This window comes from Rhinopithecus roxellana, chromosome 16 (assembly GCF_007565055.1).
Source record: "Rhinopithecus roxellana isolate Shanxi Qingling chromosome 16, ASM756505v1, whole genome shotgun sequence".
Classification (NCBI taxonomy): Eukaryota; Metazoa; Chordata; class Mammalia; order Primates; family Cercopithecidae; genus Rhinopithecus; species Rhinopithecus roxellana.
This window is the reverse complement of record NC_044564.1, coordinates 99,420,664-99,433,989: the sequence shown is the minus strand read 5'-3', so window position 1 is coordinate 99,433,989 and position 13,326 is coordinate 99,420,664. Positions and strand designations below refer to the sequence as shown.

Genomic DNA, 13,326 nt, shown 5'->3' with positions numbered 1-13,326 from the left:
TGTGTCTGGGTGCTGAGGTCCACTATTCCCCCCAGTATAGGTATGTGGTAAGATACCAATTATATACAGTAATGGCATATGGTAAGAGATCAATCATATACAGTCATGCGTGGAATGAGGATGTTTTGGTCAACGACAGAGTGCATATAAGATGGTGGTCCCCTAAGATTATAACATGGTCTTTTAATTGTACCTTGTCTGCATTTAGAGACGTTTAGATACACAAATACCATTGTGTTAGAATTGCCTACAGTATTTGGTACAGTAACATGCTGTATAGGTGTGTAGCCTAGGAGCAATAGGCTAATGCCAAACAGCCTAGGTGTGTAGTAGGCTCTGACACTGTGTAAGTACACTCTATGACGTTTACACAACCACCAAATCAGCTAACCATGCATTTCTCGTGTCCTCATCATTAAGCGACAGATGACCATATTTGAAATACATGGGTGGACCCATGATGTGTTTTGTTTTTTTGTTTTGAAACAGAGTCTCTGTCACCCAGGCTGGAGTGCAGTGGCCTGATCTTCGCTCACTGCAACCTCCGCCTCCCGGGTTCAAGCCATTCTCCTGCCTCAGCCTCCCGAGTAGCTGGGACTACAGGCGCACACCACCACGCCAGACTAATTTTTGTATTTTTAGTAGAGACAGGGTTTCACCATGTTGGCCAGGCTGGTCTCAAACTCCTGACCTCAAGTGATCTGCCCTCCTCGGCCTCCCAAAGTGCTGGGATTACAGGTGTGAGCCACCGCGCCTGGCCCCATGGCATATTTATTAATGAGTTTAAAATTTGGTAGGGGTCCCCCAGGGCTAAAATTCAACCTTGACTTTTTTCTTTTGCTAAGGTGCTTTTTTGAGAGACTTCCCCGAGCATCTTTCAGGTGAGAGAACACTCTGACTACACTGCCTGAATCCTTTTTCCCCCCTCACCGTGATTTTCTCTACTGATTTTCTCCGCGAGAAAGGGAGCAGCGTGAGACAACGCTGAACTTCTGCCAGTCCTCCGACATCTCCTGGAAACCTCCCAGCAGGGCTTGAGGAAGATTATTATCACCTCCATATTACAGATATTATAATAAGAGAAATAACTAACATTGACTGCATGTTTATTATATGTCAGGCATTATGCTGGGTGTTTTTCAAGCATCATCCCATTCGATTCCCACAGCAATATACTCTAAAGTTGAAACTATTGCTCTGGATGGGAAAATAGTTTTTCCCATCCCGAGGCTCAGAGAGGAGAGGTGTCACGTCCTAGGACACACAGCAAGTTATAAGAGCTGGCATTTGAACCCAGGTGTTTCTCATACAGAGGCTAAGCTGCCTCATCATTCATTTCTGGACGAACTAAGGGCTTTTCTCCGTGGAAATGAGGGGAAAGAAGATTCAATGGAGAAGCCTAACACTGATTCCCGCTCAAGACAAGTCCAGGCACTGGCGCATGGTGCCAGAACTCAAGTCTCCGACCCAGGCCTTTCCCTGCACTGGAGAAGCGGCGCGCATGCGCCCGGCCTCCCTCCCGACCCCGCCCCGCGGGAAGCAACCGCTCCTTGCTTTCAGCTCTGGGGCTTGCGCACTACGTCCCCAGCCAGAGGCTCCTTCCCGGTCGGGGACTTCCGGAACGCTGGAGTGTGGTTCCGGGTCGTGTGCGGCTCAGGGTAATAGGGCTGCTGCTCGGCCGGCCGGCGGCGGCTAGCAGCAGGGGCATGAGGGCGAACCCGGGAAGCGGCAGCTGAGCGGGCCGGGAGGAGCGCCGGTCCCCGTGGATCCCGAGAGTGCAGAGCTCGGGGCAGGGGCCGGGAGGCGTGGGGGAGCCGGGCCCTCCCCTCAGGAACGTGTCCCGGGGCCGACCCGGCCCGTAGTGTGGAAACAGCTTCAGGTAAAGGTTGCCCCAGCCGCCAGCTCCCTGCCCCAGCCGCCTGCTCCCCGCCAGCCCACCAGCTTGCCCACCTGGCGGCCCTCTCACCCCTCCGGTTTCGGCGCTGCCCAGCGGGCCGCCTGCCGGGCCCTTGTTCAGGTGGCCCGGGAGCATTCGTTTCGTGGCGGTTTCCAGAACTGGAGGCTGTCAGGAGTCTGAGGCGGGTGTGTGGTTTAGGGGAAAAGAAGCCAGCGGACCTGGTAGTGTGGGTGTGGGAGGTGTGGTTGACTCCGGCAGTTTCTGGTCCTGCACTTGGCAATATCTAGGTGCCCTGGTCTTCATAATGTGAAAATCAAGGTTTTCAAGCATTGACTGTGTGGTCCCTGTTTCCTTGAGTCCCTTCTTCCCATCCCCCTTAAAGGGGTTAACAGCCTCATAGACTTTTCTAGCTACAGTGCTTCTGGAACTTTGATTCATTCTTTGTTTATGGGAGTGGCAAGGAGTCCTTTAGATTTGTTTAAGGCTGGGAAAAAGAGATTGTAGTGTAAACAAGAGTATGACTTGAACCAGAGACTCCCAAATTGACTCAGAAATTGGTTAAAACTTCCTTTTGAATGAATGAAAGTAACTTTGGAAGCCCCCCACAGTACCTGGCACTGTGCAAAGCACCATGTTGTTATAAACCCAAATCGGCAAAGTTCAAAACTTTCCCAGATGTGAACAGTCAAATGGAGACACATTGGTTTAAAAAAAGCAGCGTCCTCAATCTCTGACAAGTAGAAGGAGCGGATCCGTAATGTTAAAACCCACCTGAGCAGAAGCCTAGATATGGGTTTTATTCCGTATATTTTATGAGCCCACACAAGGTGCCTAGTAAACATGGAAAGAGTTCTTGATGAAGCAATAATTGTTTTCATGTTTTTCAGTTGACACTCCTCCGGGATTTGGGGCATGCTGGTAGCCCTTTCCCATTCATCTGTGTGCTCATGCCTACCTTCAGCTGTGTGTCCCAGACTGCACTTATACCCCCTTACATCTGTGAATCTGGCTCCTGGTTACCTTTCCAGTTCTGTCTGAAAAGGTCTCCTTCTTTAATTACCCCACCCTGATCCATTACTCCAAATAAGTAGGATCTCTAATCATTTTTGTTCTTTCCTATTCCATTGATTTTTGTAGAACATTCTCCCTACCCTGCCTAGGTTTCCCCTTTTCTCTTTCAATCTATTGAGACGCTTCCCACGGCTCAGCTGAGTTGGCCTCGCCAAACCAATTCGGGACAACCCCAGCTGGAAATGATTTTTCCTCTAGAATTGTATAAGCACTCATTTTTATCTACAATTATTTAACTTAGCAAATGTTTACTGAATATGGATATGTATATATATATATATGCCAGGTACCATGCTAGGCAGTGTAGAGATAAGTAAGATTCAGTCTTTGCTGCCAGGGAGATGAATTTAGTGAAAGAGAGATAAGGGAAATGAATAATTCTAACACAGTGATAAGTACATTGTGTGAGAGTTCTTGTGATGGTGGTAGTGCGGGAGAGGAATGGGTTATTCTCCTTTGAGGGATGGGATGTGGCCAGGTAAGGCTTCATGATTTGAGGTAAACTAAACTTTGAGTATTTGGGTATTATATAGGGGTTTCTATTGTTTAATCACTTTAACCTCAATTTACAGATTAGGAAGACCCAGCTGGTAGGAGACAGAGCCAGGATTCAAACCCAGGTCTCTCTGATGCCTAAATCTGTTCTTTTTCCATTACATATCTTGCCTTTTTCTCACACCATCTCTCTCTTTATGCAAGTACATATTGAATCAAAAAGGTGCATAGGAGAAAACATTTGTATGTTAAAATGAATGGTACAGAGATCTTTTAAACGCAAAGACGGTGCTCTTCCGAGGCAAGGAGATGGCAGGTAGGTTAGCTCAGCTTTGAATATGAGCAGAGAAAACAGTCTATAGAAAATAAGCGTGGATTCTGGATTCAATTCCTGGTCCCTGTTTTTACAGGATATGTGACCTTTGGCACATAAAAACATATGAAGAAAATGACATCATTTTCTTCAACTAGGAGTTAGGTTAGGGAATAATATTGACCACATGTAGGGTTGTGAGTATTTATTGAACTAATGGGGATAAAGGGCCTGGTTTGTGGTGAAGTCCCCCAGAATAAATAGCTATAAGATACAAAGGTATAATGCTTGAGGCATGGTTTTAGAGTGGTGAATGAGTTTACAGCCTGAGTCAAGCAAGTCATTGCTTCTTTTAGCAGGGTACAAGGACATAAAGTTGGAGGGGCAGTAGTGGTCAGAGTCAGTGAGGGTTTGAGTACCAGGCAAAGGAGGTAAATTCCAGTTTCTGCTAATAACTTTTCCAGTTAATACTTCGAGGATCTGGCCGGGCGCGGTGGCTCAAGCCTGTAATCCCAGCACTTTGGGAGGCCGAGACGGGCGGATCACAAGGGCAGGAGATCGAGACCATCCTGGCTAACATGGTGAAACCCCGTCTCTACTAAAAAAATACAAAAAACTAGCCGGGCGAGGTGGTGGGCGCCTGTAGTCCCAGCTACTCAGGAGGCTGAGGCAGGAGAATGGTGTAAACCCAGGAGGCGGAGCTTGCAGTGAGCTGAGATCCGGCCACTGCACTCCAGCCTGGGCAGCAGAGGGAGACTCCGTCTCAAAAAAAAAAAAAAAAAAAAAAACTTCGAGGATCTGTGATTCATTTCAGCAGTGCCAGGCAAAATGTTAGACCTTGGGGATACAAAAAGAAGTAAAATTGGGTCCCTATCCTGAGGTTATTGACATTGTAGTGGAGGAGATGTGTGTGCGTGGGTGAACTATAATAAAGTATTGTGGGTTCTAAGGTAGAAGTCCCCAGGGGTACCCTAGAGCACTGAGAAGGGAACAGAGATGATGGTAGGTAATAGGTAATGAGTACTTACTCTGCTAGCATGATGTTAAATGCTTTATCTCATTTTTTTTCTTGTGTGAGAAGGTGTTATTAGCATCCTGATTTTACAGATGAGGAAACTGGGGCACAGAGACCTTGAATAACTTCCTTGAGTTTATGCCGCTGGTAGATCTGTAAGATAGAGGGGATTATCTGCTGAACACTGGGATCTGCACTCTTCGTTACTGCACCATGTTGCTTGTTCTTTGTGATGTGGATGGGGTCCCTCTGGAAAGGCTTCAGAGAGAAACTCGCCCTTGAGCTGTAGCTTCGGTGTGCCAGTCACTGTGAGACAGGAGGGATCATGAGGAATGGAAGTAGCCTTTGCACTAAAGGAGCTCATAGCCTCATCTGTTACTTTAAATGTTTTTCTTTTTTGGCAGGGGGAGCTTGTTTTGCTTATTGACTCAAACCTGAAGACTTCAGAAACTTTTGCATTGAGTGGATTTATATGATTCAGGCTAAGTTAATTTGCTAGCAATCTGTTATTCTAATGTATAGGCCTTACTGTTAAGGACACAGTCGTAGATGTCAAATTATATGACAAGGACTTCTGTCACATGACCTTTTTTTTTTTTTTTTTCTGAGATGGAGTCTTGCTGTATCACCCAGGGTGGAGTGCAGTGACATGATCTTGGCTGACTGCAACCTCTGCTTCCTGGGTCCAAAACTAGGACTATAGGCAGGTGCCACCACGCCTGGCCAATTTTTGTGTTTTTAGTAGAGACGGGGTTTTGCCATGTTGTCCAGGCTGGTGTCGAACTCCTGACCTCAAATGATCCGCCTGCCTTGGGCTCTCAAAGTGCTGAGATTACAGGCGTGAGCCACCATGCCCGGCCACATACAGTTTTTCCCCATGGGAGGTGCCCTGACTTGTTTCTGTGAGTTTGAAGTTTTTGTGAAGTTTTTTTACTCAGAAGTCAGCATATTTCAGCTTGTGTTAAATTTAAGAGGCTTAGTGGTTAAATGTGTTACTTAAGAGTCACACAGCTAATGTGTGATAGAGCCACAAAAAACTGGCCAAAAAAGAGTAAACAGATCTTCATTAAATTATTATTATTGTTCTGTTTGAGCATCTTCCTCAGTGGTCTCCAAGTCCGTGCCTGTTATGTACTAGGATGAGCAGGCTGGGCCTTGATGAACTGGAGAGCACAGGCCCAAACTAAAGGGGGCAGTTGCTGCTCAGCTCCACTTGTTTTTGCCATCTGAGGAAGTGCGCCCAGTGTCCTTGGATATTTTGATTTTTTTTGGAAAAAGATGCTGGAAATCTGGATTTTAATGTATTCTTATTTATTTAACTTTTAGAGACAGGGTGTCATTCTATCAGGCTGGAGTGCAGTTTCACGGTAATAGCTCACTACAGCCTTGAATTCCTGGTCTCAGGTGATCCTCCCACCTCTGCCTCCCCAGTAACTGGGACTACAGGTGCATGCCACTATGTGTAACTAGTGTTTTTTTATTTTTTTATTTTTATTTTTTGAGACAGAGCCTCACTCTTGTTGCCCAGGCTGGAGTGCAGTGGCATGACCTTGGCTCACTTCAACCTCTGCCTCCTGAGTTCAAACGATTCTCCTGCCTCAGCCTCCTGAGTAGCTGGGACTACAGGTGCGCATCACCACACCCAGCTGATTTTTGTATTTTTAGTAGAGATAGGGTTTTGCCGTGTTGGCCAGGCTGGTCTTGAACTCCTGACCTCAAGTGATGTGCCTGCCTTGGGCTCTCAAAGTGCTGGGATTACAGGGGTGAGCCACTGTGCCCGGCCGTGTACTAGCTAGTTGTGTGTGTGTGTGTGTGTGTGTGTGTGTGTGTGTGTGTGAAGGAGTTTTGCTCTTGTTGCCCAGGCTGGAGTGCAATGGTGGGACCTTGACTCACCGCAACCTCTACCTCCTGGGTTCAAGCAATTCTCCTGCCTCAGCCTCCTGAGTAGCTGAGATTACAGGCATGCGCCACCTCGCCTGGCTGATTTTGTATTTTTAGTAGAGACAGGGTTTCTCCATGTTGGTCAGGCTGGTCTCGAACTCCCAACCTCAGGTGATCCACCTGCCTTGGCCTCCCAAAGTGCTAGGATTACAGGTGTGAGCCACTGCACCCGAGCTAGTTTTTTAAAAAATTTTTGTAGAGACGGTGTCTATGTTGCCTAGGCGGTGTCAAACTCCTGCCTTCAAACAATGCTTCTGCCACGGCCTCCCAAATTGTTGGGATTACAGGTGTGAGCCACTGCATGTGGTGGATTTTAATGTATTTAGTTTAAAAATTTGCCATTAATGGCCGGGCGCGGTGGCTCAAGCCTGTAATCCCAGCACTTTGGGAGGCCGAGACGGGCGGATCACGAGGTCAGGAGTTCGAGATCATCCTGGCTAACACAGTGAAACCCCGTCTCTACTAAAAAATACAAAAAGCTAGCCGGGCGAGGTGGCTGGCGCCTGTAGTCCCAGCTACTCCGGAGGCTGAGGCAGGAGAATGGCGTAAACCCGGGAGGCGGAGCTTGCAGTGAGCTGAGATCCGGCCACTGCACTCCAGCCACGGCAATAGAGCGAGACTCCGTCTCAAAAAAAAAAAAAAAAAAAAATGCCATTAAAAATTATGTTGATCAAAACATATTTGCAGGCTGAGTGTAATTCTAGGCTGCCTGATTGTGAACTCCAACCTACCTGGCTGCTGAAATTCTGGTACCTGGTGTTCAGAGCAGGAAGTACCAATACAGTGTTTTGCTTATTGATTAGAAATCTCATGGTAAATTGCCAGTGTGAGGGGGCATTGTAGCTTGCCCTGATACTGGCAAGGTGAATGCTTTTATTGTATAATCAGACTAAAGTATAGATTTGGCTGGTGAGATGACCTTATAATACTTCTGTTTTGTGCTGTTAGCACTTTAAATGCTACCAGATTTCTTGTCTCTTGGCCTTCTCCACAATAGTATAAAGTGGTATTGTAAATTTGTTAAATGCTCTTGTATACCTTATTTTCTTTAGTCTTCATAGTCCTATGAGATGGGTAGTATTACAAAGGGGGTAATCATCACCTATTGAGATGAAGAAATTGGCACCCAGTGAATCACAATTTAGTAGAAAGTGCAGTTGACTAGAGAGGGACTTGCATCCTGAATGTGCTGATACCACTAACAGCCTTTGGAGTTTGGTCACATCACTTACAAATCCTTGGATCTTTCTTCCTTTTTGGATAAATAATGAGGAGTGTAATTCAAGTCTTGCTGAAATTCAATTCATAGTATCCTATACTTGAGTATACTTTTATGAATATACTTTTATTATTGATGCAAAGTATACTGAATGTGTAAAACTTCAAAAAAAAAATAACATTTTCCAGTTCCCTATGGATTCATTTTAAGGTACTGTGTTACAAATAAGTACCATTTCAGCAGAGAAATTGGTAGAAAATTAAAGGAATGGTTTTCTTTTCAGGATGCCAAGCTTTCTGTTTCTAACTGATATGCTTAAAGTCACACGACTGATTACTGGCAGACTCCAGTGGAGGCGACTCAAATCTAAAGCGCTGCCCCTCCTCTCTTGCTGGCGGGTCAGGAACCACTGCTCAGCTCTTCATCTGTTCTTTATTCATTACTTCCTCTGGGAAAGGCCCTTGATGGGCTAGGTGCTCCCCCAATGCACGCAGTGCTTATTGACTCTATATACTGAAGATTGAAAGAGGGCATAGAGACACCCAGCACAGTGAGAGAAATATGGTCAGGGAGTTCCCAGCCCAAGAGCTTAATTTATTTTTATTTTAATACCCAGCTTCCACAAGGTGAAAATTGAAGAAATACTGGTCTTGTAGATGCTTGTTTTCATTCATACTCTATTGTATAAGGAAATAACATAGAATATAAAAATAAAGAGAATAAATCCTGAGCAGTCATTCAAAATTTATTAACTCTAGTTGGCAGCAGTCTAGATATGTTGGGGAAATGGATTTAATATAGGCAACACAAAATTTGGACTGAAAGTAGAATACAGTTTTATGTAATTGAAGGTGAGAAAAATGGGAGAAACCACTTAAAAAACAAACCTGAAATTCTAGAAAGAACAAAAAGGTATTAGAATAACTATTAGAATTAAGTTACAGTAATTGCTTGTGAAATAAGTGGAATATTATGTCACATTTATGCCTAAATATATGCAGTGTTAGATTCTTAATATCCTATACTTGAGTATACGTTTATGAATATACTTTTATTATTGATGCAAAGCATACTGAATGCATAAAGCTTCAAAAAATAACATTTTCCACTTCCCTATGTGGAAATCCCTGAAATTTTCTACCATTTCAGCAGAGAAATTGGTAGAAAATTGTTTGAAGGAATGGTTTTCTTTTGAAAATAAAGCAAATATTTAATCTGAACTTTGGTTACTGACATAAAGGAGACTAATGAAGAACTGAAATGCAGACTTGAATTTTAAGCAGTGTGATGTGGGGCTTTGGGCAGACCCACTTGGATTTGATTATTGGCATTGTCAGTCTGTAAGCTGGACAGTCTGCAAAATGGAGACAGTAATGCCAATCTCACATAGTTCTTAGTGAGGACTAAATGAAACAGTATATGTAAGTACCTTGTAAGTACTGTGATGCTTCTGGAGAGATGCAGGTCCAGGCTGAGCATCCCTACTCATAATATTCAAAATCTGGGTCAGGTGTGCTGGCTCACACCTGTAATCTCAGCACTTTTGGGAGGCCAAGATGAGCGGATCGCTTGAGCTTGGGAGTTCAAGAGCAGCCTGGGCAAAATAATGAAACCCTGTCTCTACAAAAAAATTAGCCAGGCATAGTGGTGCACATCTATAGTTCCAGGCTGAGGTGGGAGGATTGCTTGAGCCCAGGGGACTGAGGCTGCAGTGAGCCGTGATCGTACCACTGTACTCCAGCCTGGGCAACAGGACAAGACTGTCTAAAAAAAAAAAAAAAAATATATATATATATATATATATATATATATGTAAAAAATCCTTCAAAATTTGAAACTTTTTGAACCAACATGATGCCACAAGTGGAAAATTCGACACCTGACCTCATGTGACAGGTTGCAGTTAAAACTTTACTTCATGCACAAAATTATTAAAAATATTGGCTGGGTGAGGTGGCTCATAACCAGTAATCCTGGAAGAGCAAGGTGGGAGGATTGCTTGAGTTGAGGAGTTAGAGACCAGCCTGGGCAACACAGCAAGACTTCGTCTCTACTAAATATCAAAACAATTAGCTTGGTGTGGTGGTGTGTGCTTGTATTCCCAGCTACTTGGGAGGCCGAAGCAGGAGGATTGTTCGAACCTGAGGTGTCAAGGCTACAGTGAGCTATGATTGTGCTCCTGCACTCCAGCCTGGATGACAGAGGGAAACCCTGCCTCAAAAAAGAAAAAAAAAAAAAAATTGTATAAAATTACCTTCAGGCTATGTGTGTAAAGTGTATATGAAACATAAGTGAATCGCATGTTTAGACTTGGATCTCATCCCCAAGATACCGCATGATATATATGAAAATATTCCAAAATTCAAAGAAAATCCAGAATCTGAAACACTTCTGGTTCCAAGCATTTTAGATAAGGGATACCAACCTCTACTGGCATTCAGGGCATAAGACATTCAGGATGTTAATATGATGTAATAAGCAATGATTTCATGGAGTGGTTGTAAAAGAGTGAAACTCATTTTCATGTCTGGATCATGAAATTTGTTAATTTCTGGTTGTGTTTTGTAAATTAGTGCACCTACCTACTGTATTGAGAGAAGGACTTCAGGATGCTGTTTTTAAGCTATTATGTGAATTGATCTGCTGAGTAACAAGAAACACTTCCAAGTGTTTATATTATCTTTTTTGTGCCTATAACTGCCCTTTGTTAGAAAAGGGATATTATGTTATCCCTGTCCCCATTTTACAAATGCTGAAACTGAAGCTTAGAGAAGTAATGTAATTATTAATAAAAATATAGAGTTACTGGGCTGCGTGCGGTGGCTTATCCTGTAATCCTAGCCCTTTGGGAGGCTGAGGCAGGTGGATCACCTGAGGTCAGGAGTTTGAGACCAGCCTGGCCAACATGGCGAAACCCTGTCTCTAGTAAAAATACAAAAATTTGCCAGACGTGGCACACACACACCCTTAGTTCCAGTTACTCAGGAGGCTGAGGCAGGAGAATTGCTCGAACCTGGGAGGTGGAGGTTGCCGTGAGCCAAGATCGTGCCATTACACTCCAGCCTGGGCAACAAGAGTGAAACTCCGTCTCAAAAAAACAAAACAAAACTATATATATATATTTTAGTATATATATATTTAGTATATATGTATATATTTAGTGTATATATGTAGAGAGTGTATATATAGAGAGAGCGCGCGTGCATACGCGAGTGGCAAAACTAGGACTTGACCTTTGTTTAGACTCAGAGTACTGAAAAGCACTATTAGTTTTTTTTTTTTTTTGGTCACTTTTCCATGCTGCTCTAGATTTGGATGTTGGGACTGGCCCTGTCTTGGGACTGTCATTAACTATGGCCCTTTGCTTTCATTTAAACTTAATGTTTACAAAAAGTTGTTATTGATTATGTTGTGAGAGTGTTTGATTATAGGTATAATGTTATGATATGAAGCTTAAGGATTTAATGAAAATACTAATACTCACTGATAATAAAGATTGGTGGTAAGATGGTTACTCATATTGATAGTGGGAATGTAAATTAGTAAAACTTCTGGAAAGCACTTTGGCAGTATTTATTACAAGCTTTAAAAAAAAAGTTATGCATGCCTTTTGAGCTTGTAATTCCATTTCTAGGAATCTTTATTAAAGAAATCAGAGATGTTGAAAGATATTCAGGTTCAAAGATGTTCACTGCAGCATTTATAGCAAAAATTAGAACCTTAATGTTCAATAAAAATTGGAGAAATCATGGAAAATTCATAGAATGGAAATAATATACAGTCATCTTAGATGTTTTAGAAGACTTTTAGTGGCATACCAATATGCTAACCATAACAAGTGAAAAAAGGATATGACATTCTATAAAGTATGGTCCCAATTATGTCAAACATGTATGCAAAGAAAAGAAATAGGTGGCTGGGCACGGTGGCTCATGCCTGTAATCCCAGCACTTTGGGAGGCCGAGGCGGGCAGATCACGAGGTCAGGAGATTAAGACCATCCTGGCTAACACGGTGAAACCCCATCTCTACTAAAAAATACAAAAAATTAGCCAGGTGTGGTGGCGGGCGCCTGTAGTCCCAGCTACTCAGGAGGCTGAGGTAGGAGAATGGCGTGAACCCAGGAGGCAGACCTTGCAGTGAGCCGAGATAGTGCCACTGCACTCCAGCCTGGGCGACAGAGCGAGACTCGGTCTCAAAAAAAAAAAAAAAAAAAAAAAAAAGACATAGGTGGTGAGATTATAGGACTTTATATTTGTCAGTTTTAGAAATGTTCTTTGATACATTATTTTAAAATAAATCATAGTTTAAAATGGATATTAACAAGTATGAGTACAGTCAGTGTCCATCATTTTAACCAATAGTTTTCACTAATGCAGGTGATTGTGAAGTTATAAATGGATGGTATTTTCAAGATAGTTTTCACCTCATTTGTTTTGTACTTAGAACAAGATTTCATATGTCCTGACATAAATGTTACTATTCCCAGGTAAGCCTTCTTTTCCCCCAAAAGTCCTATTTAAGACAGTATTCTTTCTGGAAGAAGAGCTGTATTCGTATTGGTGGTATCATTGTCCCAGTGCTACCACCACCTCTTCAGTGGCCACGGGGGCAGCGAGTAGGCCTGTGACAGCTCCGTGTTTACTTTCAGAGGGGAGTCCACTCCTATCTCTGTGGAGTTGAGGTTGGCCTTTGGTAGACAGAGATTGTGAATTGAATGCTTACATATTGGGAAGTGATTTTTTGGTATGGAAAATTATAAGTGTTAAAAAGGTAAACTGAGGCATCAGATTTTTTAGAGTTTATTTGCACAAACAGCGGTTCATGAATTGGGCAGCTTCAAATCAGAAGTGATTCAGGGGCTCCATTGAGGGAAAGTAAGGGGGGAAGCTTTTGTAGGAAGATCGTGGAAGTAAAACAAAGAAAAGATTTGATTGGTTAGTTTTACAGTTGATCACTACCATTGGAAAGTCCCCAGTTATATAGGTTTGTTGGCTGCTTCTGACTAGATAAGCTTAAGTTTTTTTTTTTTTTCATGTATGCATTTATAAAACATATCTCAAGTTTTGCTTATGTTTACAAATCAAACAAGGTTAAGGTCATTTATAAGGCCTAACTAGTTTTGTCTGCTCGAATTTTTCAGGCCAGGTGTGATTTCTTTTTTTGTTTTGTTGTTGTTTTATTTGTTTTTATTTTTTCATTTTTTATTTTTATTTTTATTATTGTTTTGAAACAGAGTTTTTGCTCTGTTGCCCAGGCTGGAGTGCAGTGGCATGATCACGGCTCATTGCAGCCTCAACTTCCTGGACTCAAGCGATCCTCCCACCTCAGCCTCCCTAGTAGCCGGGACTACAGGCAGGCACTACCATGGCCTCC

The 13,326-nt window shown here is 43.2% G+C and overlaps 1 protein-coding gene across 1 annotated transcript in view; it reads left to right on the top strand.

Annotated features, from left to right (window-relative positions):
* Positions 1-1,613: 1,613 nt before the first annotated feature.
* Positions 1,614-13,326, top strand: part of MAPKAP1 (MAPK associated protein 1) — a 279,446-nt gene continuing 267,733 nt past the window's right edge. The window contains 1 exon segment of the mRNA XM_010365871.2: positions 1,614-1,879. The gene's annotated coding sequence lies outside the window, so the exon portion shown is untranslated.